General features: G+C 41.0%; 1 long non-coding RNA gene across 1 annotated transcript; it reads left to right on the top strand.

Moving 5' to 3' along the window:
- Window positions 1-34: 34 nt before the first annotated feature.
- LOC125484832 lies at window positions 35-24,268 on the top strand. The gene is made up of 3 exons (XR_007263658.1): window positions 35-148; window positions 5,264-5,401; window positions 24,158-24,268. It is a non-coding gene; the product is annotated as an uncharacterized LOC125484832 (long non-coding RNA).
- Window positions 24,269-25,074: the final 806 nt, after the last annotated feature.

Below are 25,074 nucleotides of genomic sequence, written 5' to 3'. Positions count from 1 at the left end.
CCACTCTTCCGGGGATCCATCCCTACACTGGCCACCGCTCCAGGACTGCTTCCCTACGCCGATCTCTGCCCAGGACTACTTCCCCTCGCTAGCTGCCGCTCCGGGATTTGCCTCTTGGGGCTCGCCAGCTCCTCCCTTCCCCCTTCGGGTAAGTCCAAGTCATTAGTTGAAAATATCTTAGAAAGGAGGAAAAGAAAAAGAGAGAAAAAAAGTAATAAGAATGGGCGGAGCCGCCACCATCTGACCATGTAAGATAAGCAAAGCTAATCAGTTGCTAACTTTAACCTTTAACTTTTTTTTGCCATTTCTGAATCACGTTTTACCCCTGATACTGAATGAAAAATGTTTTGGAGGTGCTGCATTCTCACACTGAACAGCAAACATGCAAGGACTTATTCTGTGATGTTCAAGGGTTGTTTCTTTGGGAGAAAGGCTATCATTAGTGGCTTAACGCAAATGTTTCCTATCAGTGACATACATCCAAATAAATTTACATCCCTCGGAGTTCCTAACTGTCTTTCTTGTGAGAGCTCCCTTGCATTTGCGTTGGGGCACGTTGTGTTTCCTCATCGTGATGGATGTGAGCTTGATAATATTATTACTAAAATGGTGATCTCTTTCTGACATTGCCCACAGAATAATCGATTCATGTATCTGACATAGACATAACAGTTGTTGGGATCTTTCTGGCCTTGCCTCACAGGCAAAGTCAGCATAGAAGGTGTCATGACAACAGTTCAGAACCCCAAAAGACTTTGAACATTTTGAATTTGTAATTCCAAAATGTGTTTATTTTTAATCAAGGGCTGACAGAGCCAAAAGTTAAGTGACTACTTGGAGACAGACGCTTAGTGAGTGTTATACCTTAAAGATGTAAAAGCAATTTGGGTATCCCATCTTGAACTGTAATATCTTGAGGAACCTACCTGAGGTCTAGGCCTAACAAAAGAGACAGCAATTACAAATTTGTCAGCAAGAATAGCAATCTCTAGTAGCTGTTGCACAGCATCCAGAGGGTGAAACGTTGGGTGACGACCCATCAAGGTGGTGGAGAATAATGAAGAGACCCCATTATCTATGGACCTCATTGTCATTTTCTGTATCTCTTATAAGTACGGTGCAAGCACAGACTAGGATAGTTCTAGGCCCTTCTTGTTGAACTATGCCACCTGCTGGAGCAGGACCTGAGCTCAGAAGGAATATGTTCCCATCCCATCCTGTGAAGCCACCAAGGTTGCAGCTGACTGGAGTTTTATGTCAGAGGCAGATTTCAGGGAGCATCTGGGCACCAATGTGGCATCCCACAATTTCTCAACCCACAACTGTATCCGGGATGTTACAGGTGCTATTTTCTCCGGATTTTTTTTCTTTATTCATTCACTGGATGAGGACATCGCTGGCTAGGCAGCATTTATTGCCCATCCCTAATTGCCCAGAAGGCAGTTAAGAGTCAACCACATTGCTGTGGTTGCACTTGTTTAGACCCTTTCCCCATGATGAGGAGAGTCAAGCAGCGAAAAGAAGTAAAAGATGAAGTTGAAAGAGAAAGGAAGGAGGAAGAAGGATGCTGCTGGCCTGGTGTTGGGGAGGAGATGAGCTCAGAAGCCCAAACACAGCTTACCAGCCATTGCCATCTGTGGAACACCATCGTGTGAAGAGGTGTAGAAAATGGGAACAGGTTTGGGTCATTTTCCCCATTGAGCCCATTCCATATGACCATGGTTGATCCTCTGTCACAACACCATATGCTGCTTTCTCTCCATAATGCATTCAGTGATTTGTCCTCCACTGTCTTCTGTGGTACAGAATTCCACAGGTGCACCACCCTCTGACTGAAGAAATGTCTCCTTACTTCTGTCCAAAACGGCTGAGCCCATTTCCTGAGACCGTGACCCCTTGTTCTGTACCGGCTGCCAGGGAAAATATTGTACCTGCATTCAGCCTCTCATTTGAGAATTTTATAGGCTTCAATGAGATTCCCCTTACCTTGTCATGCCAGAAATCAGTCTGGTCAACATTTGCTGCACTCTAACCACAGCAATATACCCTTCTCAGGTAAGGAGATGAAATAGCACCATAATACTCTAGGAGTGGTCTCACCTAGACCCTGTACAGCTACAATAAGACTTCCTTGTTCCTGTACTCAAAGAACAACAATATACCATTTGCCTTTCTAACTGCTTGCTGCAGATGCATGTTTGCTTCTGGTGACCATTGAAAAGGACACCCAGGTCCCTTTGTACTCAACATTGCCCAATCTATCATAAAGTAATAATACACAGCCATTCTGTCTGTGGAATAATTGTATGTTGAGACTATTTAATTTAGACTGAGTAATAATGAGTTAAAATAATACATGGCTAGGAGCACGAAGTAGAGGAACTTTAGCTTTATGAAACACTGCATATTGCTGTAACTGCAGCCTGCCTTTGCCTAGTTTGAGAAGTCATGTAGGGCAGATAACAAAAAGCTAGGGCTCGCAGCATCTGTACACTCTTATCTTCACTGCATTCTGCTTCAGTTAATCTATGTCTGGTTGCCTAAGTAATGACCTTGCCTTGCTAAAACACAGTACAATTGCAGTTTGTTTTAACTTGTTTGTACCACTGAATAAATTCTGCTTCTTTTTTGTGCTTGTCAGTGCCTTCAGACCTGACCTTTTATCAGCGTTGACTCTCCATGACATCACAAATGAAATCTCTTTACCTCGAAGTCTGGACCTTTGGTGTGTAATTTAATTTAGTCCCTTCAACACTGTCTTTATACCAAATCGTCAGCTTCACACTTATCTACCTTATACTGCACATGCTATACACTTACCCACTTACTCAACTTGTTTCAATCACCTTGAAGGCTTTTTACATTCTTCTCACAATCGACCTGGTTTTGTGTCACCTGCAAACTTGAGTACATTCCCTAATCTAAATTGTTGATGTATATTGTGAATAACCTAAGCACTGATCCCTGAGATCACTCAATATCACCACCTTCCACTCTGAAAGTGGGAGGCGATGGCCTGGTGGTATTATCGCTGGACTGTTAATCCAGAGACCCAGATAACGTTCTGGGGACCCGGGTTCGGATTCCACCATGCAGATGGTGGAAGTTGAATTCAATAAAAATATCTGGAATTAAGAATCTAATGATGACCATGAATCCATTGTCGATTATCAGGAAAATCCCATCTGGTTCACTAGTGTCCTTTAGGGAAGGAAACTGCCATCCTTAACTGGTCTGGCCTACATGTGGCTCCAGACCCACAGCAATGTGGTTGACTCTGAACTGCCCTCTGGGCAATAAATGCTGCCTAGCCAGTGACGCCCTCATCCTGTGAATGAATAAAAAAAAGACCAATTTATTCCTATTCTCATTTCCTGCAAACTAACAAATTCTGAATCTATGCCAGTATGTCACCATCAATCTCATGTGCTTTGATTTGGCATACTCAGTTCTTATCTTGGACTTTATCTATTATTTACCTTTCTGAAAATCTAAATTCACAGTGCAAATATACCACGCCCACTGTTTCTCCATCGTCTGGTCTACTATTACTTCCTCGAAAACTTCCATTACAGTTTGCAAACATTATTTTCTTTTATAAATCCATGTTGATGTAGAAAATATCAATGGGATTATCCAGAATGTCCTGCTACCACATCCTTTGTAATAGATTCCAGCATTTTTTCTACACTGATGTTTTCTTTCTTTTTTCAATATTGGGATTACATTTCCCACCCGTCAATCAGCTAGGACTGTTCTAGAGTCTACAGAATTTTGGAATTTGACAATCAAAGCATCCATTATTTCCACAGCTCGTTAGTGCCCTGGGATTTAGATTGCTAGGCTCAGGAGATTTGTGAGCTTTCTCTACCTTTTTTCAATAATAATAATTTCCTTCAGTTTCTCCTTCCCACCAGACCCTTACATTCCTAAACTTTTTGGTAAGTTGTGTCTTCTTCTGCGAAGACAGAACAAAAGTAATCACTTAAAAATCCTCTGCCACCTCCATGATCAATTCTCCAGTTTCAGACTGTAAAAAGCCTAATTTGTTTTCACTAACCCTTTTCTTTTTGTGTTTATAGAAGTTTATAGTTGGATCTTATGTTCCGTTCAAGTTTGCTTTTTATTGTACATTTCCCCTATTAATTAACCTCGTGGTAATCCTTTACTGAATTCTAAAGAGTTCCTAGAACTCAGGTTTGCTACATTTCCCAGAAACTTTATATGATCTCTCTTCAAATCATATGCTATCCTTTATATCCTTTCTAAGCCATGATTGGTCCCAAAGTGAATGTATGACTGTTGCAATGCATGCATGCCTTAAATATGTGCATTGCCTAGCTACTGTCTTGCCTTTTACTGAAGTTGCACAATCTGTCACAGTCAATTGATGCCTCATACTTTTTTAGTTTCCTTTCCTTAGATTTATGATCCTAGTTTTGGACTGGGGTACTTCACTTTCTATCTCATTGAAGAATTCTATCATTTTATGGCTGTTTTTTTCTTAATGGACCTCTCACAACAAGATAAATTAAATGCTTTTCATTACACGGTACCAAATTTAGGATAGCCTGTACTGTAGTTAATTCCTCAACATATTAGTCTAAAAAGGTATCCTGTACGCACTCGAGGATTGCATTCACATAAACAGTGTTTTTGCTAATGTGGTTAGCCCAGTTTATATATGGATTAAAGTCACCCATTATTTCTGTCACACCTTTGTTGCATGCACCTCTAATCTACTGTTTGTTTCCACCTGCTATCTTACTACTACTATTTAGAGGCCTATAGACAACTCCCACTAATGTTTTCCATCACTTGTTGCTTCTTAGCTCCACCCAGACTCATTCTACACCAAGATTTTCTGTGCCAATGTGCTTCTCACTATTGCCTTGTTTTCATCTTTCACTAACAACACCTACTTAGCCTTTTTGACCATATTGCCTAAAGATTGAATACTGTCACTTCTGATCCTTGCAGTCATATCTCTGTAACTGCAATCATATCTTGCCCATTTAAAAATATTTACATTGTTAATTAGTCTAACTCCTTGCAAGTGCTTCATGCATTCAGATATAATACCTTTAGATTTGTCTTTTTATATTTACACTTTTTATGTACTATTTGTTGCTAGCCCTTGTTTCCACTGCCTTCCAGTTTTTCTATCTTTCATTCCCTGTGGTGTGGTCACCTCTGAGTATGTGTTATTCACAAAGATATCAGCCTTGTGGATACATCACAGTAATTTCAGAAGCTTCTCCAGATCCAAAACACAGGGTTCAAGTAGCTGCAGCTGCACGTGTGTTCACCCTGGATACTGGGAGTATTCCTGACTTCCGACAGTGCACAGGAATGATGTGACGGGAGTGCAGCATAGCACAGCACAATGAAGTGAAAAAAGGTATCCTTTCATTTTTCTATATTTTTGATTGTGAACTGAAATGGGAAAATGACTGTTTTAAAAGAGAAGGATTGTGGAAAGGATTGCTGCACTTTTTAAAAGCAAGCCACCCCCACATTTTGTGAGTGCTTTTTACATTATTGTTTGGTCAACCAGTGGGAGAAGTATAGTTGCTGATGAACAAGACCGAGGGAGTGTATTTGAAATGAGACTGGCCTGGCAACAAGTAGCTGATTGGTCTGTAAAGCGGTGACAAGTTATCAATGACAAAGACCTTCTGCCTACCAACAACTATGTTACTGGCCCCAGGTAGCTGAACAGCTTGTGGGTGTGAACGGGATGGTTAGAAGCCTTTGGACCTCTGGAAAGGGTCCTTGTCTCTGCAATAAAAACCACCTAAATCTTGAACAAAGCCAATTTATTTCCCCTCAGCAGTTACTGTAAGGAGTTGGTCTGAACCAATAAGTCGGATACTTTATAAGTTGTGAGCCTGCTGCCCTGTGCCTCCTGCAAGGAAGTGGAAAACATCTGAGGAGAGCGAGAAAGATTGATGAACAGCAAGTTCTGACAATCAAAAGGTTCATCACAGTGAACTCTGTGGATAGCGATCATTGAACTACCTTCTCAGATTTTCCCTTTTCCCATAGACACAAAAACTGGTGTTATCTGTATGTGAGGAAGGGAAATTTTTAAAGGGAGTTAGAGTTTTGACTACAGGCAACAATTATAGTAATTTACCTACAACTTAAATCAATTTATTTCTAATAAATAGGAATTCTTGCTAAGTACAGAAGCCTGGTTCATGCTTTCTGACAACCTGGGTTTAAAAATACAAGTAAATTAGGGAAGTTTGTATACTTTGTTGAAATCTTTAACTTCTATGATGACTGCAGAAATAGCAGGGCTTGCTTTCACCCCAGTGAAAAATGACAGAAGTTTACTGGCTTAGTCACCCACAGAGGTCTCCATGTCTCCACATGCGAAGTCACATTCTTAACCAGCTAAATATAACATCTTTTCTTCATATGGCATGAGGAGTTTTATATCTACTACGACCCATCAGTCTTTACCATCTTGCTCTGGTTGTGAGACATTTTACCTGTAATACAATAGAAGGAGCAATTAAGTCTAACAGAAGGGGTTGGGACAGCCATTAGTGCATGACCAGGATAGACAGTATGATAACACCAGTAAGTGAGTAGAAAGATGGCAAGAAGAGTTGTTAGTTTGGGATGAGATGGGTGAGAGTCATCGAATGGATATGATGCGTACATTAGTGAGAGCTGTAGTCTATGAGCTTTTGTAAGAACGATATGCAGTGTCAGAGTTAGACTGAACGGTGAGGTAGCAGGGAGAAGACGGTGGCACTTAGCCTTACAGAGAAGAGAAGATCATTAGTTTCTTCATGTACCGCTGTATTGTGTCTCGCCCAGGGGACTGCACTGATCCAGGCTGCTATCTTAGTCCAAGTTGGCTGTGTCTGATAGTGAGGTCTCCTTTGCCAATCAGCAGTACTTTCATGCTTGACCCAAATTGCCCATGGAACTATGTTCAGAACCTGTAAAATTAGCAATGGCACCAGTATGTACAGAATAATGTAAGCCTTTAATTACATATGTATAATTTTATATTTCCTATATATATATATATACACACACAATATTTTCTGTTTCATTATGTATGTTTCATGTATATAGCAAGCGTCCTGTAATATGTCATGAAAAAGAATGTAATTGTTCTGTTTGCGTTTTTTAATTTTGATTCAAAGAATAATAGAATCAGACCACCTGCTGTTTAGATGACAGAATTTCAGGCTTTCCTTTCCACCCACTAAGCAGTTTTTTTACAGCGTTGCGGAGGAGTGGAATAGAATGTCGTTTAAACCCTTAACCAGCTGCTGAGTTCCCAGTCCAAATGATGTTAGTCACTGCTGAAGGGAAGAAAGAGAAATCACTGGGAGATTCCAGCTAAATGGCCAGCTGAGTAAAACTTCCATATCACTATTCATCTTCTCAGATTGAAGTTAATGTTGTAGAAGGAAGGACATCAGAGAATGGGGACAAATAAAAATGCAGAAGAATTTGAAAACAAAATCTCAGCTATTTTGAAACGTGATTTTTTAATTATGCAGCATTCGGAAAAAACAGCATGTGGACAAAACGTCTCAAGGCCAGCGAGTGACTGATTATCCTGTGATAATGTGACCCTCCAACCAGTCTGTTAACATTGCATAATAGTTTTACGAAGAGTCATGAACTCAGTTAACGGACTAGAACACAAAGTTTTCAAGAACTTGACAATCGTACAGAGTGCTTGTAAAATTCAGCTCCCCAGTGCTTTGATTACAGATTAGCATCAAAGTGCCATCTGCGCTAAGCTCATTCACTTCTCCAACACTTGTATTGGTAGGGGTGTTAGCACTGATATTAGGAATGGGCACCAGAACTATGCAGAGTAGGCAGTGTAAGGCTGATTTGTTGGCAGCTCTGCCATTTTTGCCCTCACCGCAGTAGTCGATGCTTTCTACCAGCCAGACAAATTAAGAACAGAAGTAGGTCATTCAGCTTTTCAAACCTGCTCTGTCATTCATTAAGATCAGGCCTGATCTGTAAAGAGACACAAAGGAATTATCAATAACTTTTAGATTACTTGTTAGAGCAAAATTACTAGCTTCCTGTGAAGCACTGTGAGCCGCTTTTGAGTACTTGTATCCACAGATGTGATGACCACAGTCTCAGTCTTACCTACTGCACTTGCTGAGATTGCATAAACTCTTTCTATCTATGGTCAAGTATCACTTTAGTTTGAAAGACAAGGAGGTGTGTCAGTGACTGTGGTGCAATGTGCTTGAGGGATGATGCACTTGTTACAGTTGAATAGCTTGCAGCACGTGTAAATTGCAAACTGTGCGGCTTGGAGCAGTGCAATGTGTTTCACGCTAAACTGAAGCTATGAATGTGAGTTATGCTTTAAATGAAGTGAATAAAGTATAGGAGGCTACATGGAATGGACAACACTGAAGCAGGGCATTTGGCCTTACCAGTTCATGCCAGTGTTTATGCATCTTTTGTCATTCAAATCTACTACAATGTCATCTATTTCCAACTCCATCACATATTTTTGTTTAATTTTGCTTTAAATACATCTATCTATACTATTCACTTCTATCCACTCCCTATAGTGACATCATATTCTGAGTACCATTGAATTTGTTTTGACTGTCTTATATTGATGACTGTAAGGTATGATCTTCCCTATGGGAGGAAACATTCTCTAATTAGATACTCTATCAAAATAATTCAAACTTTTAAAAACCTCCAGTAGGCTTGACACAGGGGAGGCAACGGCCTAGTGGTATTATCACTGGAATGTTAATCCAGAGACCCGGGTCCCGGGTTCAAATCCTGCCATGGCAGATGGTAGAATTTGAATTCAATAAAAAAAGTCCGGAATTAAGAATCTAATGATGAGCAGGAATCAATTGTCAGAGAAACCAACCTGGTTCACTAATGTCCTTTAGGGAAGGAAACTGCCATCCTTACCTGGTCTGGCCTACATGTGACTCCAGACCCACAGCAATGTGGTTGACTCTGAACTGCCCTCAGGGCAATTAGGGGTGGGCAAAAAAAGCTGCCTAGCCAGCAATATCCTCATCCTGTTAATTACTAAAGGGAAAAAAAAACTCACCCTCAGCTTTCTTTGTACCATGAGAGGAGACCCTCTCATGAATTCTTCCCTAATACATTTCTGGTATCATACTTTCAAATATTCTCCGCGCATGCCTCCAAATCCTTGGTACCTCTGCATCTTTTTATAATATGTCAATCAGAACCGCGTGCACAACTCCATGCATGTGCAACCAAAGTTTAGTACAGCTAGTGGTTCATTTTTTTTTGAGGATTTTCTATCTGAAGCTGTATTCATTGGCTTTGACTAGGCATGAGATGATTGAACTTCTTCCTGCACGCTACACTAGTCCATTGACTACTGGTATTGACCACTACAGTTATTGTGATTACTGCCTTCTCGGTATGTTTCTGGAGAACCTACAGTCCCCTGTGGATAAAAAATTTTCTTCTCCATCCCCTACAACAAGGCCTCTACTGCTGTGCTTGAAAATGTTGCAGCTCACTCTCTGCCCTGCTATTGATCTTTTGTTGCAATGCAGACACCCTTCCCCAGCTAATTGCAGCAACTACTACAGCCAGCCAAAATATACCTCATTTTTTAACAGTTTCAGTTTGGCTTTAAATATTGCAGGCTCACTTTAATTAGTCTTGCACAAACCTGGACTCTTTACTGAAATGTGCAGTCACTGAGCAATACATTTAGGCCCAAGTTGCACATTACAATCATAGTCATGAGCCTGTGTGTGCTGCCTGCATTGCAATGAACAGGCATGGGTTAGCCATGCATCAGGATTCCTGTGCCCGTTTTCAGGCCTTATTTTCCCCCTCAGTCACTGTAATGACATGCGATACGTGATTTTAAATCATGTATCTTCCTGAACAAACAAATGCTTTCTGAGGCTCAAACTTCACTCTTTATCTGCGGTATCTTCAGTTAATATTTACTTTTGATGAGAGATTTGACAAGACCTGGATTCAAAATTTCACCTGAGCACATTTCTGTAAACACAGAAGTTATCTTGTTTTAACTGAGATGTTGCCTTCTCAGCCAAAAGCTGTAATTCTTGGCTGGACTTTTGGACAGACAGTTGTGCAGACTCAGGACATATCATTGTGGGGGAGGGGAGAACAAAGGAAAAAAGTGGACGTGATCAGCCCAGCTCCATAGATCCACACCAGCAGTCATGGAACCACTGTTGCAGCTGTAGGTACCAGACTAAATGTAAGCCATTAGAACACTGTGCAGAAGAAGCATTTCATGAAGTGTTGGAAAGCAGTGCAACTTTTTCCAGTGTTAGTGGTTGAAACAGAAGCTTTCTGGTTTAGATTAGATATGGATGAAGGAAAAAGTGGTTGAAGGAATAAGGGGGGCAAGCTGGTTAAATGAAATAGAACCAACTGTTCATGTGAAGGTGGGTGGTGTGATAAGTACTAATACTGACTGACAAGTCTAGGGCTTCCCAAATGGGTTTGTGGGCTGAACTTCTGGAATGATGAGATTTGACATAGCAGTGGTCGTCATTGATATCCAATTGAGTGAACAGCTGGGAGACAACTTTAAATCCTTGCATTTTTTCAAACTTTGGGAGTTGCCCAAATGACTCAAGCTCAAGGTCTGGCTTCTACAGTCATAAAAATGGCAGGCATTACATACTTTTAAAAAAATTAAATTCCCTCATAACCCTGTCTATTCCAACCCTCCCTCTTAGAGATCCTCCTCACCCCACATCAGCTAAGATGATGTACAACTATGGACCAAAGCAGAACTGCAGTGATGGACAGATGATGGAAAGGTGTAATCTTATTAATAAAATGTAATAGAAAAGTTGAATACATAGTGAAATAACTCCACAAAGGCCAGTATCCTGTCACCAAGTCACCCTTTATTTACATGTGCATTGTACATGACATTGACCCAGCTAGCACAGAGCTGGCTCTTAGACTGAGCAGAACTCCTAACACTCCTGTTTATATCTGTCAGCCAGAACTCCCTGATTGGACCAGGTTAACAGCCCAAGTTGGGGAACTCGTATTTGATGAGGTTCACCTGGCTGACATTGTTCCATTCACTATACCGCTCCCCTTCTAAGTCTCTGGGATGAAGGCCCATTCTTTCTCCTGTAGCTTCTCCTGGGGCGTTTTTGCACTGGATATTCATATTCTGCCTTGTATACTGGCAGTGTGTACCAAACTGTAGCCCACCTCTTGCATCCGGAGAATCTTGGCTGAATCTCATCATCATCTTCAGGCAATAAAGGTGTTGGGGGGCAACATTTGCCGCGTCCGTCTCATCGTTAGAGGTTTCTTCGACATTAGCCGGTGGCGGTGAACCCATGGATTCTGACAGTCTTGCCAGATGTCCTGATGTTTTGCTCCTGTCCCATTTGTGAGGTTACAGCTTTCATGACGTCCACATGCTTGTTCGGGACCTACCGGTGGTGTATACACCAGTGGGAGGCAGCTCAAGGCATCTGCATTTGCTACTTGACCTCCTGGGGGATGTTCCAACTTGTAATTGTATGCATGTAGAATAAGAGCCCACTGCTGAATTCGATTGAAACTATGGATGACACAGCCCTGCCCTCTTTAAGTTGCTGTAGCAGGGGTTTGTGGTCCATTATTATTACAAATTTACATCCATGAAATATTGGTGAAACATTTTCACACCGAAGATGACCGCAAAATCTTCCTTCTCTACATGGGCATATCTTTGTTGGCATTAGCCAAAGTCTGGAAGGATACACTATCGGGCATTCCTCTCCGCTGGACCACCAGTGAGCCAACACTACCCTGATGCTGTACGGGGAGGCATCGCATGTCAGCATCACCTCTTGCTTGTATCATAGTGTGCCAACACTTTAAACGACAAAAGCTGTATCTTCACTTCCCTAAAAGCTACTTCTATGCCATAAGACTATTTTTCCAAGGCTGATCCTTTTTCAGTAGCAAGTGTAAGGATGTCAGGATGGAGGCCAGGTTACGTATGAACTTTCCATAATAATTCACCAAGCCAAGGAAAGACCTAAGCTCCAGTACAGACGTAGGTGGTCACCTCTGCCAGCAGAGGTGGTAGAGGCGGGCACGATAGCGTCATTTAAGATGTATCTAGACAGATACATGAATGGGCAGGGAGCAGAGGGATACAGATCCTTGGAAAATAGGCGACAGGTTTAGATAGAGGATCTGGATCGGTGCAGGCTTGGAGGGCTGAAGGGCCTGTTCCTGTGCTGTAATTTTCTTTGTTCTTTGTTCTTATTCTTTGACGTGGGAGCCGGGGTACCTTTGATCACCCTCACTTTATCTTCCAACGGGTGTAACCCTGTCTTGTTGACTCTGTAGCCCAAGTAGGTTATTTGGGGTGCCTGGAACACACATTTGTCCCTCCTAAGATGTACACTCACCTCGGAGAAACATTTAAGCACTGTGTCTAAGTTCTCTAAATGCTCTTCATTGGTCTTCCCGGTTATTAGCACATCATCCAGATAAATGGCGACCTGGGGTAGTCCTTGTAAAACATTCTCTAGCATCCACTGGAAAATTGCACAGGCTATTGATACCCCAAACACCAGTCTTGTATATTGGTACAAACCGTTATGGGTATTAATTGTAGCATACCTCTGTGAATCCTCGTCTAATCATAACTGCAGTTATGCAGGACTCATGCCCAGCTTTGTGAAGGAAAGCCCTCACTGCCTGTTGTGCATATAATTCTTTTACGTGAGGGAATGGTATTTATCCAGCTGTGAAAAATGATTCATGGCATCACAATCGGTACAACTGGTGCTGCTCACTCCACAAACTGAACTGGTTTGATCACTTCTTCGTTTTCCAGCCTCCTGATTTCTGCCTCTACTTTTTCTCACAAGGCAAATGGCACTGGGTGGGCCTTGCAGAATCATGGACTTGTTTCTTAATCAACATGTAGGGTGGCCTTAGCCCCTTTGGTAGACCTTAGACCTCCCTGAAAAACTTCCGGGTATTTAATTAGGACTTCTTTCAGGCAACCATTTTCAAATCAAAAAATGTTGGGGTCAATCAAGTTGAATCTTTCTCAACTAATTTTAATCCATCAAGCTTGGGTCCGAGCCTTTTACTAGGATCGGTGGTAACTGAACCAACTGCTTCACATAAGAGACCGGAACTGAAGTTGTAACCTTAATCTGTAAAGGTTCCCCATTATAGGTTCTCAGTCTAGCCCAGGTCTTATGTAAACGTAGGAGTTGGAGTCCAGAGTGAATTTTGGTTCCACAATCATACAACCGCGCCGGTATTGACCTCCATTAGAACCTGGTGACCATTTACCCAGGCGTTTATTTTGATTGGTTCTGATTTGGATGTTGCTAAGCAATTTAACTGTTCCAAACCAGCTGTAGGTGGACTTTCCAGGGTGTGCTCTCTCCTGGATACTGGTCTATGGGTTCTCTTACTCAGTTCAGACTTCTTTGCTGTCTTAAATCCACACACAAGCAGCAACTGCAATGGCCTGCCAGCCCAGATCCTTGGGAAGATTTTAACCGTTTAGCCGAGGCTTGGCTTTGTTTTGGAGATTTGCTGTAGGCTGACCGAGGGTCCCTCTGTTCATGGTATGTCCTGAGGGAGGCTATGTAATTGCCTTCACTCATGTGGTGTTCCCCAAGCTCAGTCAGCCTGGCAAAAGTGTCCACTTTTGTTGGCATACCCTGTAACTCTACTTGCCTCATTTTCTAATGACAAAGCCAGTTGTAGTGCCAGTTTGAAGTCACTTGGGCTTCAACTAGTAGGCGCTTTTGCATGGTCACAACATTAATCCCACATACCAAACGGTCTCTCAGCATCCCACTCTTGTCACTACTGAAATAACTCCACGAAGACCAGTATCCTGTCACCAAGTCACCCTTTATTTTCATGTGCATAGTACTTGACACTGACCCAGCTAGTTCAGAGCTGGCTCCTAGAATGAACAGAAGTCCTGATACTCCTGTTTATATCTGTCAGCCAGGGCTCCCCGATTGGACCAGGTTAACAGCCCCAATCAGGAAACTTATTCTATGAGATTCACCAGGCTGACCTCCAATCACTATGCATGGAATACTCAAAAACTCCATTGGTAAATTAACAAGATCAGAAAGTACCCCACTGAAGCCCCTTTCCTGTGCTGAATTCTTTCCATCAGCTAGCCATTACAGTAGGTGTTTGTGTCCTTTTTGTAGGGAGAGGATACAATAGGCAGAGGACTCTCTCTTAATGAATAGTATCTTTATCCAGAGCGCATGGCTGGATATTGGCCAAGGGCAGAACTGGGCATTGATGCTGCCTTACTGTGTTGCAGAAATTTAAATAAGGAGTTAGCTACTGTTTGCTGAATCAGGATTAGGGTTCCTATGTGCTCAGGGGAAACCTGTTAGATTGCCTAAGTTCCAGTTCTAGAAGCTTGGCTGCATGACTAGCACCAATCAGTTTTATGATACATCTTTTCTGATTGCAATTTATTCCAGTTGCTCTCTGTTGCTACTTAAGATACAAAAGATGAGCCATATTACTATAGAGACACGAGGTGGGAAAGATTAGTTTTGAGGTCATTCAATGCTTTTCTCATTATAAAGACACTGTTCTGCTTGGTACTGATTCATATCGATGCGAAAAACACAAAGTGCACTGGAAGCGTTACAGTTTTCCCCTAAACAGGGGAGTAGAAATTCTTTAGCGGTTCATATCATTCACTGACTGATGTGTGTATATGGAAGTTGAGAGCAGGTTTGAGGCTTGTTTTTCTGCTCAGCGCAATGTAGTCGATCACAATGTAGTCAGCATTCACTCAGGGCAAAAGTCTTGTCATATGTCAGCAAATAGCACATTTGGGTAGGGGAGGGGGCAGAGGGTGGAGTTGAGCTGCTATCATCTTGGGAGAAATTTTTGAACTTGCCTCTGATTCCTACATTTATCCCAAAGGACACAAGGGAGAAAATGTTGTAAGCTCCCAGTTCTAAAAATATCTGATTGTGAATACATCTGCTTTTCCCATTAAAAGGCTTTCACTGGAATCCACTATTGCGTTTTTTGATTCCTCTTGTTTGAGGAATGAGTCATGTGTGGTTCATTACTAAAAGATAATCTTTAAAGTTGCCAAACACTTGGCAAATAATCTGATGTAAGAGCCAGTCCATGGAGATACTGAAATGACCAGAACAGTCACTGTCCTTGAGAACTCTACTTATAGAGCGATACTTGATCCTGTGACCTGCAAACTGCACAGTACCTGCAATATTTGCCTGACAGGATTGAAAAATGGAAGGTACAAGCTGGAGAACAGGACTAATGATTGTATGCATTACTTTACTTATGTTTTGTTCTCAGGTAGGTGTAGCTATTGTTAACCTGATCTGGACACTTGCAAAATAATGATAAGATGTTTGTTGATGTGTGATACGTGTCTCTACAAAACTGCATCTTTTTCATTTTTGGTTGTCTAGGTTTCCTTTGCTCTGCGAAGGAAGATGTAAAATGATTAAATCAAGTAAAGGGCAGATGTACTGAAGTTGAATCTAAATTGATTCTTATTGTAATATATTGTGTCCAGTTGATAATATTGAATATTTGTACCGGTCCAAGAGAAATATTTTTCACATTTAAGAACAACTTTAATGGAAAGCGATGGATGTATTTATTTTGCATTCGTTAACTTCTCATATATAACCAGGAGCCATCCAGCAGTTAAAATATAATTTGGAAGAATTTTTAGGCAGCTTTTCCTGCACAACCAGCATAATTTGGAAACCCTAGGGGAATCCAAGAGTGAGTGTTAAAATGGAATTTATCCAGATCCTCTGCTACAGTAACACCTGATGGTTGGGAGAATCCCATAGGAAATCTATTCCACTTACCTAAAATAGAAACACAGTAAGAGTGTAATGCAAGTATGTAAACCAGTGTTTGAAAAATAATACATAGAGCAAATTTGTCCCCATTTAATTAGGGAATCCTAGCCTTTTGTTTTAAAGGAATGCTGAGTATTCTTTCTGAGTTCTGTGCGGTGTAGACAAATGCTGATAGCCTTGCCCAGTTCCACATTCATTTCCATTAAGATCCTAAGATGTGTTCCTTTCATAAATTGGATCTGCTATAGATATCTCTTTGGGGGCTCACTGTCGTCAATTATTTTCTTAATTGCTTTAACTAGTATTTGTGGGCATTAACTTACATGGAAATCAACTTCCATAAAAGCTAGAAGGAGATCGACCAGTGGGACAGTGGGACCACATAGTATATCACTAAATGTCTCTCTTGATCTGGATCACATTTCTAAGTCATTCCTTTTATTGACAATAAACAAGTGAGATGAAGTTTGATTCAAAATATAGACTGTTCAAATCATGGTAATTTAAGTAAACAGATTGAGAGCCATTTGTCACTATTGTAAAGATTGATAGATATACTTTTATAGAGAAGGAACAGAAGTGCTAGCTCATTCATATTCTTCAATTTAAAGTAGCAGTCTTTCAGCACCTTATTTTTTAATGTCGTGGTATTAGGGAAGATGGTGGCACAATGAAAAAAAATCAGTGGAGTAGTTGTCCAGATCTCCAGGCAAATTCCACCACAGCACCTTGGGTATTTTGAATTCTGTTTATAAAATCTGTAATTGAAAGCTAATCTCAATAATTATGACAATGAAACTATCATTGATTGTCATAAAAACCCATCTATTTTACAATGTCCTTTAGGGAAGGAAATCTGCCATCCTTACCTGGTCAGGCCTACATATGGCTTCAGACCCCAGTGATGTGGCTTATTCAACAACTGCTCTGTGAAATGAACCAGCAAGTTAGTGTGTTCCCATTGAAGAATAAAGAGGTGTCAACCAAAATGACCAAACATGTTAAGAAAATTTCAATTAGCTAGCCTGAGAGAAACAACATTCCATCAAGCATTTTAATTAGCTTTTATCTTCCTATGGAATGAATACACAGCACAGCACTCAGACGAAGCTAAACGTTGTTAGGTAAGGAAACATCTAGGTCCTTTATGTAAAATGTTGGTCAAAGAATCTGAAATCTGATGATTCCAATTTGTTTGGGATCTTTGGAGGTACTTATGGGGAAATCTACTCTGTTCACTACATGTAGTAAGATCATTATTTCATCATAGAAGTATTTATGATTTTATGTAAAACGTACAGAAATGAACTTCTTCTGGTTAGTGTTTTAAGTTTCTAGAATTAATGGAGAAGTAAGCAGGGTGCAGTGGAGGGATAAAAATGGCCATTTAATTTATGAAGGAATGGATATAAAGGTCTAACAAGTTCAATGGCTGAACCTCACCTAGCAACTGGCCAAATTTGTGGGCTGGTCGGCTGTCAGGTAGGAAAACCAGTGCCAGAATGTCACTAACCTTAGGAATATTCCCAGAAACCTAGGAAGGAGAGACCAGAGTTTGGTGTTTGTTTGAAGCATGGCATGGGATGTTCGTGATCATGGTTTGGTGAAACAGAGGCTGACATTAGCAAAGGGGAGACATTCTAAAAGGATAGAGCGGAGTACTTCTCCTAGTGCACAAAAAGGTGCTAAGTAGTCAATTAGCTGCATGATCCAGATGTTCCTAAAACAAAAAAAAAATCATGGATGCTGGAGAAACTCAGCACATCCTGCAGCATCTACAGAGAGAAAACAGAGTTAATGGTTGGGGCCCAGTGACCCTTCTCTCAGAACTGATCATAGCTAGGAAAAGGTTGGAGGATTTAATGGTAAGTGAAGGTGGAGCCTGGAGAGTGAGAGTGAGAGAGAGAAAGAGAGAGAGAGAGAAAGAGAAAAATGCAGTTGAGCAGACAAGGAGTGGATAATGATGAGCCAGCGAGACAAGCAAGCAGCTAATCAGTACCATTAGTGGATGATAATTGAGCCTTGTTGCAGCACTGTAACAGCGGCAAGACAGAAATGTTGGCTAGGGAATATGGTGCTGTGTTGAAGTGGTAGGCTTGGGGCCATTTTTTGCAGACAGATGTAGGCGTATTGCAAAGTGATCGCCCAGTCTGTGTTTCATCACCCCAGTGTAGAGCAGCAAATATGTTAGACTAGCTTGAGCGGAGTGCCAGTAAACTGCTGCTTCACCTGGAAGGTGCATCTGGGGCCTTGGATAGTGAGGAGGGAATAAGTAAATGAGCAGGTGTTACACCTTCTGCATTTGCCCGGGGAGGTGCTGTGGGGCTGTGGGGAGATGCTCGGAGTGGAGGATGTGTCGATCAAGGTGTCCCAGAGGGATTATCCGTGTGCAACGCTGACAAGGGACAGAAGAGAATATGTTGGACCATCTTCACACCCTGCCTCCTGAAAAGGCTCCATTCCGTTCTTCCAGTTTCTCAGTCTCTGCTGCATCTGTTCTGATGATGCTACCTTCTACAGGGCGACCTCAGAAATGTCCACCTTTTTCCACAACTGAGGATTCCCTGCTACCATGGTTGACAGGGCCCTTAGCAGTGTTCAACCCATTTCCTGTGCTTCTGTGCACCCCTTCTCATCCCTCCCACAGCAATGATAGGGGCATCCTTGTCCTTACTTACCATCCCACTCGACTCCACATCCAAAGGATAACATTTCCACTACCTTCAGCAGGATGCCACCACCAGATACATATTCTCCTCTCCTCCCTTGTCAGCCGTCCACAAGGATCGTATCCACCAGGACACCCTGGTTCACTCCTTCACCAATCCCAAACACCTCCTCCTATCCCCACGCACCTTCCCATGCAATTGCAGAAGGTGTAACATCTGCCCGTTTACTTCCACCCTGCCCACTATCCAAGGCCCTAGACGCACCTTCCAAGTGAAGCAGTGATTTACCTGCACTTCATTCAGTCTAGTCTACTGTATTCGCAGCTCACAATGTTGTTTCCTTTTCATTCGGGAGACTAAGTGCAGACTGGGCGACTACTTTGCAGAATACCTACGTTCTGCGTGTAAAAATGGCCCTGAGCTTCCTGTTACCTACCATTTCAACACACCACTGTGTTTCCTGGTCAAAACTGTCTCAGGCTTGCTGCCGCATTCTAGTGAGGCTCAGTGCAAGTTGGAAGAACAGCAACTCATTTTCTGCTTGGGAACCCTGCAGCCTTCAGGACTCAATATCGAGTTTAATAATTTTAGGGCCTGAACACCTTCTCCCATGTCCTTAACCCACTCCGATACCCCAGGCCCTGTCATGACATTGGCTGCTTTCATCACAGCAACCAATTTTCATCCACTTATTGGTCCCTATTAGCAGCTTCTTTTTCTCCCTGGCTCACCATATCCATTGCTTTGTCTGCCCAACTGCTGTTCTCTCTTTCTGGGCTCCATCTCCATTTATTGATAACTTCATTCCCCCAATCTTCAGCTTAGATACCAACCTTTTCCCAGCTATAATCAGTTCTAAAGAAGGGCTACTGGATTTGAAATGTTGACTTTCCTTTCTCTCCGCAAATGCTGCCAGACGTGCTGAGTTTTGCCACCAATTTCTGTTTTTGATCCAGATGTACCTGCCTCCCTTTTGCTGCCATGTTTCTTGAATTCTGCAATACTTGTGTGACAAAAGTCAATTATAATTCAGGTGCCCACTTCCATAACAGGAGCCTGATATGAATATATTAACACAGCCCCTGGCAGCAGCAGGGACAGGTGCAGTGTCATGGGAACGCTTTCTTGGTTTTCAAACTTTTAATCCCTACGCAATCATCTTCTACACATGTGGAGGAGTTAATATTGATATGAAAAGTCTTTGTTTGAGAAGAATTACAAAAAACCACTATAATTTTATTCTTCATCTTTAATGCTCCCTTTCTGTAAGCAACAGGATTATTTATTTGGGCTTTAAAGCTATCCACAATCTACCTTTCGGTACCTAGTTGCTTCATGTAAAATCAGTGAGTTTATCCTTGACAAACATTTGAACATAGAAACATAGAAACGGGACATGGGAACAGGAATAGGCCATTCAGCCCATTAAACCTGCTCTGCCATTCAATCAGATCATGGCTAATCATTTCCTCAATGTCACATTATCGCACTATCTCCATATTTTTTGAAGTCATTATTCTCCAAAACCTATTGATTACTATCTTGAACATGCTCAATGATTAAATTTCCAGAGCCGTCTGGGGTCTAGAATTCAAAAGCTTCACCCTTTGAGTGAAGAAACCCCTTCTCATCTAAGATTATGTCCTCTGGATTCAGACTCATCAGCCATGGGAAACATCTTATTTTAATCCATCCTGTTTTGCCCTGTAAGAGGTTTCTAAGTTCCAAAGGGTGATCCCTCATTCTTTGAAATTCTAAGGAACACAGGCACAGTCTCTTTAATCTCTCCTCATGCTACTACCCAGGGATTAATCTGGTGAACCTTGGCAGTATTGGCTCTAGGGCAAGTATGCAATTCCTTAAATAAGGGGACCAAAACTGTACATAAAACTCCGGGTGAAATATCACTAAAGTTCTATACCACTGCATGAAGACATCTATACTCCTGTGCTCAAATTCCATAGGAATGGAAGCCAAAATACAATTTGTAATCCTTATTGCATGCCGCACTCACATGCTAATGTTTAGTGACTCATGAACAAGGACATGCAGGGTCCTTTGCTTTCTCTGTACTTCCCAATCTCTCACCATTTAAGAAATATTCAGCATTTCAGCTTTTGCCACCAAAGTGAATCATTTCCCTCTTACTCACACTCTATTCCACCTGTCATACTCTAACCTGTTCACTTAGCCCGGTCAAGTCCACTTGAGGCCTCCTTGATTCTCCGTACAACTCACCTTCACACCTAGTTTGGTGTCACGAGCAAATTTGGAAATATTATAATTGGACCCAACATCCTAATCATTTTGTAGATTGTGAACAACTATAGACCTAACACTAACCTTAGTAATATCCCACTAGCAACAGCCTGCCATTCTGAGAATGATCAGTTTATTCCTACTCTATTCCTCATTTCTGTATTCTCAATCCATACTAGTATATTTTCACTTGACATCCTGTGCTATAATTTTATTTATTCACTTCCTCTATGGCATGGCATGTTATCAGAAGTCTTCTGAAAATCCAAGTACATTACACCCAAAGGTCTCCTGTATGGATGCTACAAAAAATATCCTAAAACATCTCCAATAAATTTATTAAAAAATGATTTCCTTATTATAAATCTATGTTAATTCTGCCAAGACTATCATTCATTTCTAAATCAGTAATTATTAGATTCTTTGTAAAAGATTTTAATATTTTCCTTACTATTGACATTAGATGATGTCAGCATGATTCTTAGCACAATCTCAATTGGAATTGTCAGTCAGGTTTGCAGTGTGGTGCACTTACATGTATTGGAAGCTAAATATATTAATATATATGACCCTGTTCTTTTCACACAGAAACAGCATGTCCAAACAATGTACAAAAATGTACATACAGTTCTGAGGAAGGGTCACCGGACCCAAAGCATTAACTCTGATTTCTCTCCACATGTGCTGCCAGACCTGCTAAGCCATTCCAACAATTTCTGTTTTTGTTACGTACAATGTGCCTGGTTCAACTCAATAAACTCGACACTCTCTGCTTCATTTCTTAGAGCCATGCCTTGACTAATCAAGAGTCAACATGCCTACATTAAATTTTAATCAAAGCTTGACGGTTAACTGTCAGCCATTACTTGACTGGTGCATTCTCCATGGCAGCACTTTTACCAATCAGAGTCCACTTGCCAAGCAAGTAGCGCTCTCTTCTCACACAGAAGAAATGTTGCTTTCCCTCTAAATTGGTATTTCTTGCTCTGATGGGTGGAAGATGAAAAGCTTTGACAAAATACTACCTCTTTATTAATACTAATGTATTTCAGTCCTTTAGTTTCACAAATTCTTTGGTTCCCTAGTACTTCTGGAGGACTTTTTGTATCTTCTTCCATGATGACACACGAAAAGTAACTGTTGAGCTTCTTTGGTGATTCCTGCTCTCCATTATAAATTCTCTGCCCCGATCTGTAATAGGTCCACATGTCTTAGCTAATCCCTTTCATATAGTTACTAAAGCCTTTACAACCTGCCTTCATGTTGCTGGTTTCAATTAATATATTTTTTTCCCATTCTTATCAGGTTTTTTGTCACCGTTGCTGATTTTAAATTGCTCCCGCTTCAGGTTTACCACATTTCTGGCATCCTTATAAGCCACTTCCTTTTGATTCAATGCAATCTTTAACTTCTTTTGTTGACTGTAGTTCATGTAATTTTCCTTTTCGGTGTTTACACCTATAAGAAATGTACATCTGTTGTAGGCCCAATGGTATTCAAATACTAGTCATTGTCTGAGTACTGTCTTACTGTATTTTTCCAATCACGATTTGGAGGTGCCAGTGTTGGGCTTTAGTGGACAAAGTCAGAACTCACACGACACCAGGTTATAGTCCAACATGTTTATTTGAAAACACAAGCTTTCAAAGCCTCGCTCCTTCTTCAGGTGTTAGTGAGAGAGGTAGAATCAGACACAGAATCTATAAGTAAAAGATCAAATAGAGAGTGTGTGTGTATGAGAGAGAGATGGAGTGTGTGTGCGTGTGTGCATGTGTGTGTATGTGGTTGTGCATATACGTGTGTGGGAGAGAGAGTGTGTGTGTGCATGTGTGTATTTGTGTGTGTGTGTGAGTGAGAGAGAGTATGTAGTATGGTGGGGTCATCTGTAGTGCGACATGGACCCAAGATCTCTCACACTCACACTCACACACACGTGCGCACATGTAAATCTATGGGGTGAATTTGTATTTACATATACATTCCATTTCATTCAAAGAGCATACAATTTATGGACAGACAGTCAGTCAGTCAATGTGGCATTTTATAAATTCCTAGTTGAGAAATAAAGCCAGTCTGACTCCAAACCAAAACACAAACAGATTCTAAATAAGGCCTCATACCTAACATGCACTGTCTGACCTAAAATTTCACCTCTTCTTTACACTGATAAAACATTTAGTTCTCTCAGGGCAGTGAATTTAAAGAAATTTGGGGATTTACATATACATATTAATCAATTAAAGCCTTTTAACTGATTAAAGATTAACAGCATCTTAGGTTTCTTTAGTGCATCCTCATCAGTGGTGTGACCCTTTGATCTTTTATTATAAATTCTGTGTCTGATACTACCCCTCTTACCAACACCTGAAGAATAAGCGAGGCTCTGAAAGCTTGTGTTTTTAAATAAACCTGTTGGACTATAATCTGGTGTCATGTGATTTCTAACCATTCCCAATCCACCACAGCTAATTTGCCCCTCAATTTCCTTTCTTTAAATTTAAGACCCTAGATTCAGAATTAACTTTATCTCATTCAAACTTAATGCAAAGTTTGAGCAATTATGGTCACTATTTCCCAAAGTCTCTTCCTTTTACTGCAAGGTCACTTGTTAGCCCTTCTCATTACATAACACAAAATCCAAAATAGTCTCATTACGAGTTGATTCCTCAACATTCCTCTCCAGGAACGAATCCTGTACACACTCCAGGATGTCATCCTCCACAGAATTAATGCTTATTTGGTTAACCCAGTCTTTGTATAAAGTTTTACCCACAATACATACATTTCTAATTTCCTGATTTATACAATACCCAAAATAACCCTACAGTTTGGTGAAATATAAAGAACTTCTTTCAATGTTTGCTGTCCCTTGCTGTGTCCTAGCTCCGCATAAAAGTGCTTCCACATCGTTACCTTTCTATCTAAGTTGCTTTTTTAATCAAATATTAACCTTGTCCGTTATTGAGTGCTGCCACACTCAATAAAAGGACAAAATGTAAATGTGGAAATGGTCACTTCATTAATCATTTGAACAATAAATTTAACAATGCTTGTCACCCATTGTCAAATCATAGTACACCCCTTCAATACTTATCAGTATTAGTACTCCAGCGAGGTGCCTCTTCAGCAGAACTACTGGAAAGCTTCTGGTATGTAAAAAACTTTGAGATGTTATAGCCACCCCTTTGCTAGTCTCCTAGTGTTTTTCTAGTTTCTTGTATGTTTTAAAGTGTAATTCTGAACCAAATTAGTTTATATGCTGGTATTGATTATGAACTTAATCTGTTTATTTGTTGGCATGTTATTCTTTATTTTCTATTTATTTTGCATTATTCTTTATTCAAGTTGGATTCAAAGCCCATTCAGAATGAAGTATTTCTGAGATCCCTGCTTAGACGAGTATCCCGGAATACACCCTTCTGGAGAGTGGTCAGTGGTGATAAACCCATTCAAGCTTTCTGTCAGCACAACTATGAATGCAGCACAAAAATCTGCAGGTAACACTAATGTAAGATCACTATGTTGGGAATAAATAGCTGCTTTTATCTCGTCTTACGTAATTGCAAATAATTACTCTGCAGTATAAACCCAACATGCGATGTAACAATGATTAATTCCCTCGCATCTCAAGCTCCAAATGTAGCATAATAACTTCAAATAATCCCCTACACATCAAACTCCACGTGCACAGCAAATTTGGATTTTAGCAACTTTCTAGGGATTACCTGTGAGATTGTGGACATTGGAGAGCCTGTAAAATGACGAGGGAAGGCATGGAGTGGAGTGCCCATCATCTTTCCACTTCCATGCTTCTTGTTAAGTGGCAGGGAAATTGGAGGATGGCACTCCTGTCCTGAGACCACTTCAATGGTCACTGCTGACATGTGGGTTAGGGCAGACACTAATGGAGCAAAACGCACAGAACATTCCCCTCCATGACCTATAACACAGAAAGAATTCCTGTGTCCCAGAAGGACAAATCTACTGAATTGATCTGCTGAGCAGTGAATACTGTGTGGGGCCCAGTTATGGCTTCATACCTGGATCTGGCCTGGAAATGAACTTGGATCCCTTAAGGTCAGGAGATAAACTACCTTTTTGTCCAGCAGTATATTTTTTCACACCCTGTTCTTTATCCCAATTGTATTTCAAGCAATGTGAACTCCCTCTGACCTCAAATGTTGCAGCATCTTCAGGAGGCAGGTCATGGGACATAAAATTATCAGATAGGGGACAGACCAGCTGAAAACATGACCCTTTGA

The sequence above is a fragment of the Rhincodon typus genome, chromosome 14 (assembly GCF_021869965.1).
Source record: "Rhincodon typus isolate 14 chromosome 14, sRhiTyp1.1, whole genome shotgun sequence".
Taxonomy (NCBI): Eukaryota; Metazoa; Chordata; class Chondrichthyes; order Orectolobiformes; family Rhincodontidae; genus Rhincodon; species Rhincodon typus.
The sequence above is the reverse complement of the archived record's forward strand: the minus strand, read 5'-3'. Positions and strand labels throughout refer to the sequence as shown.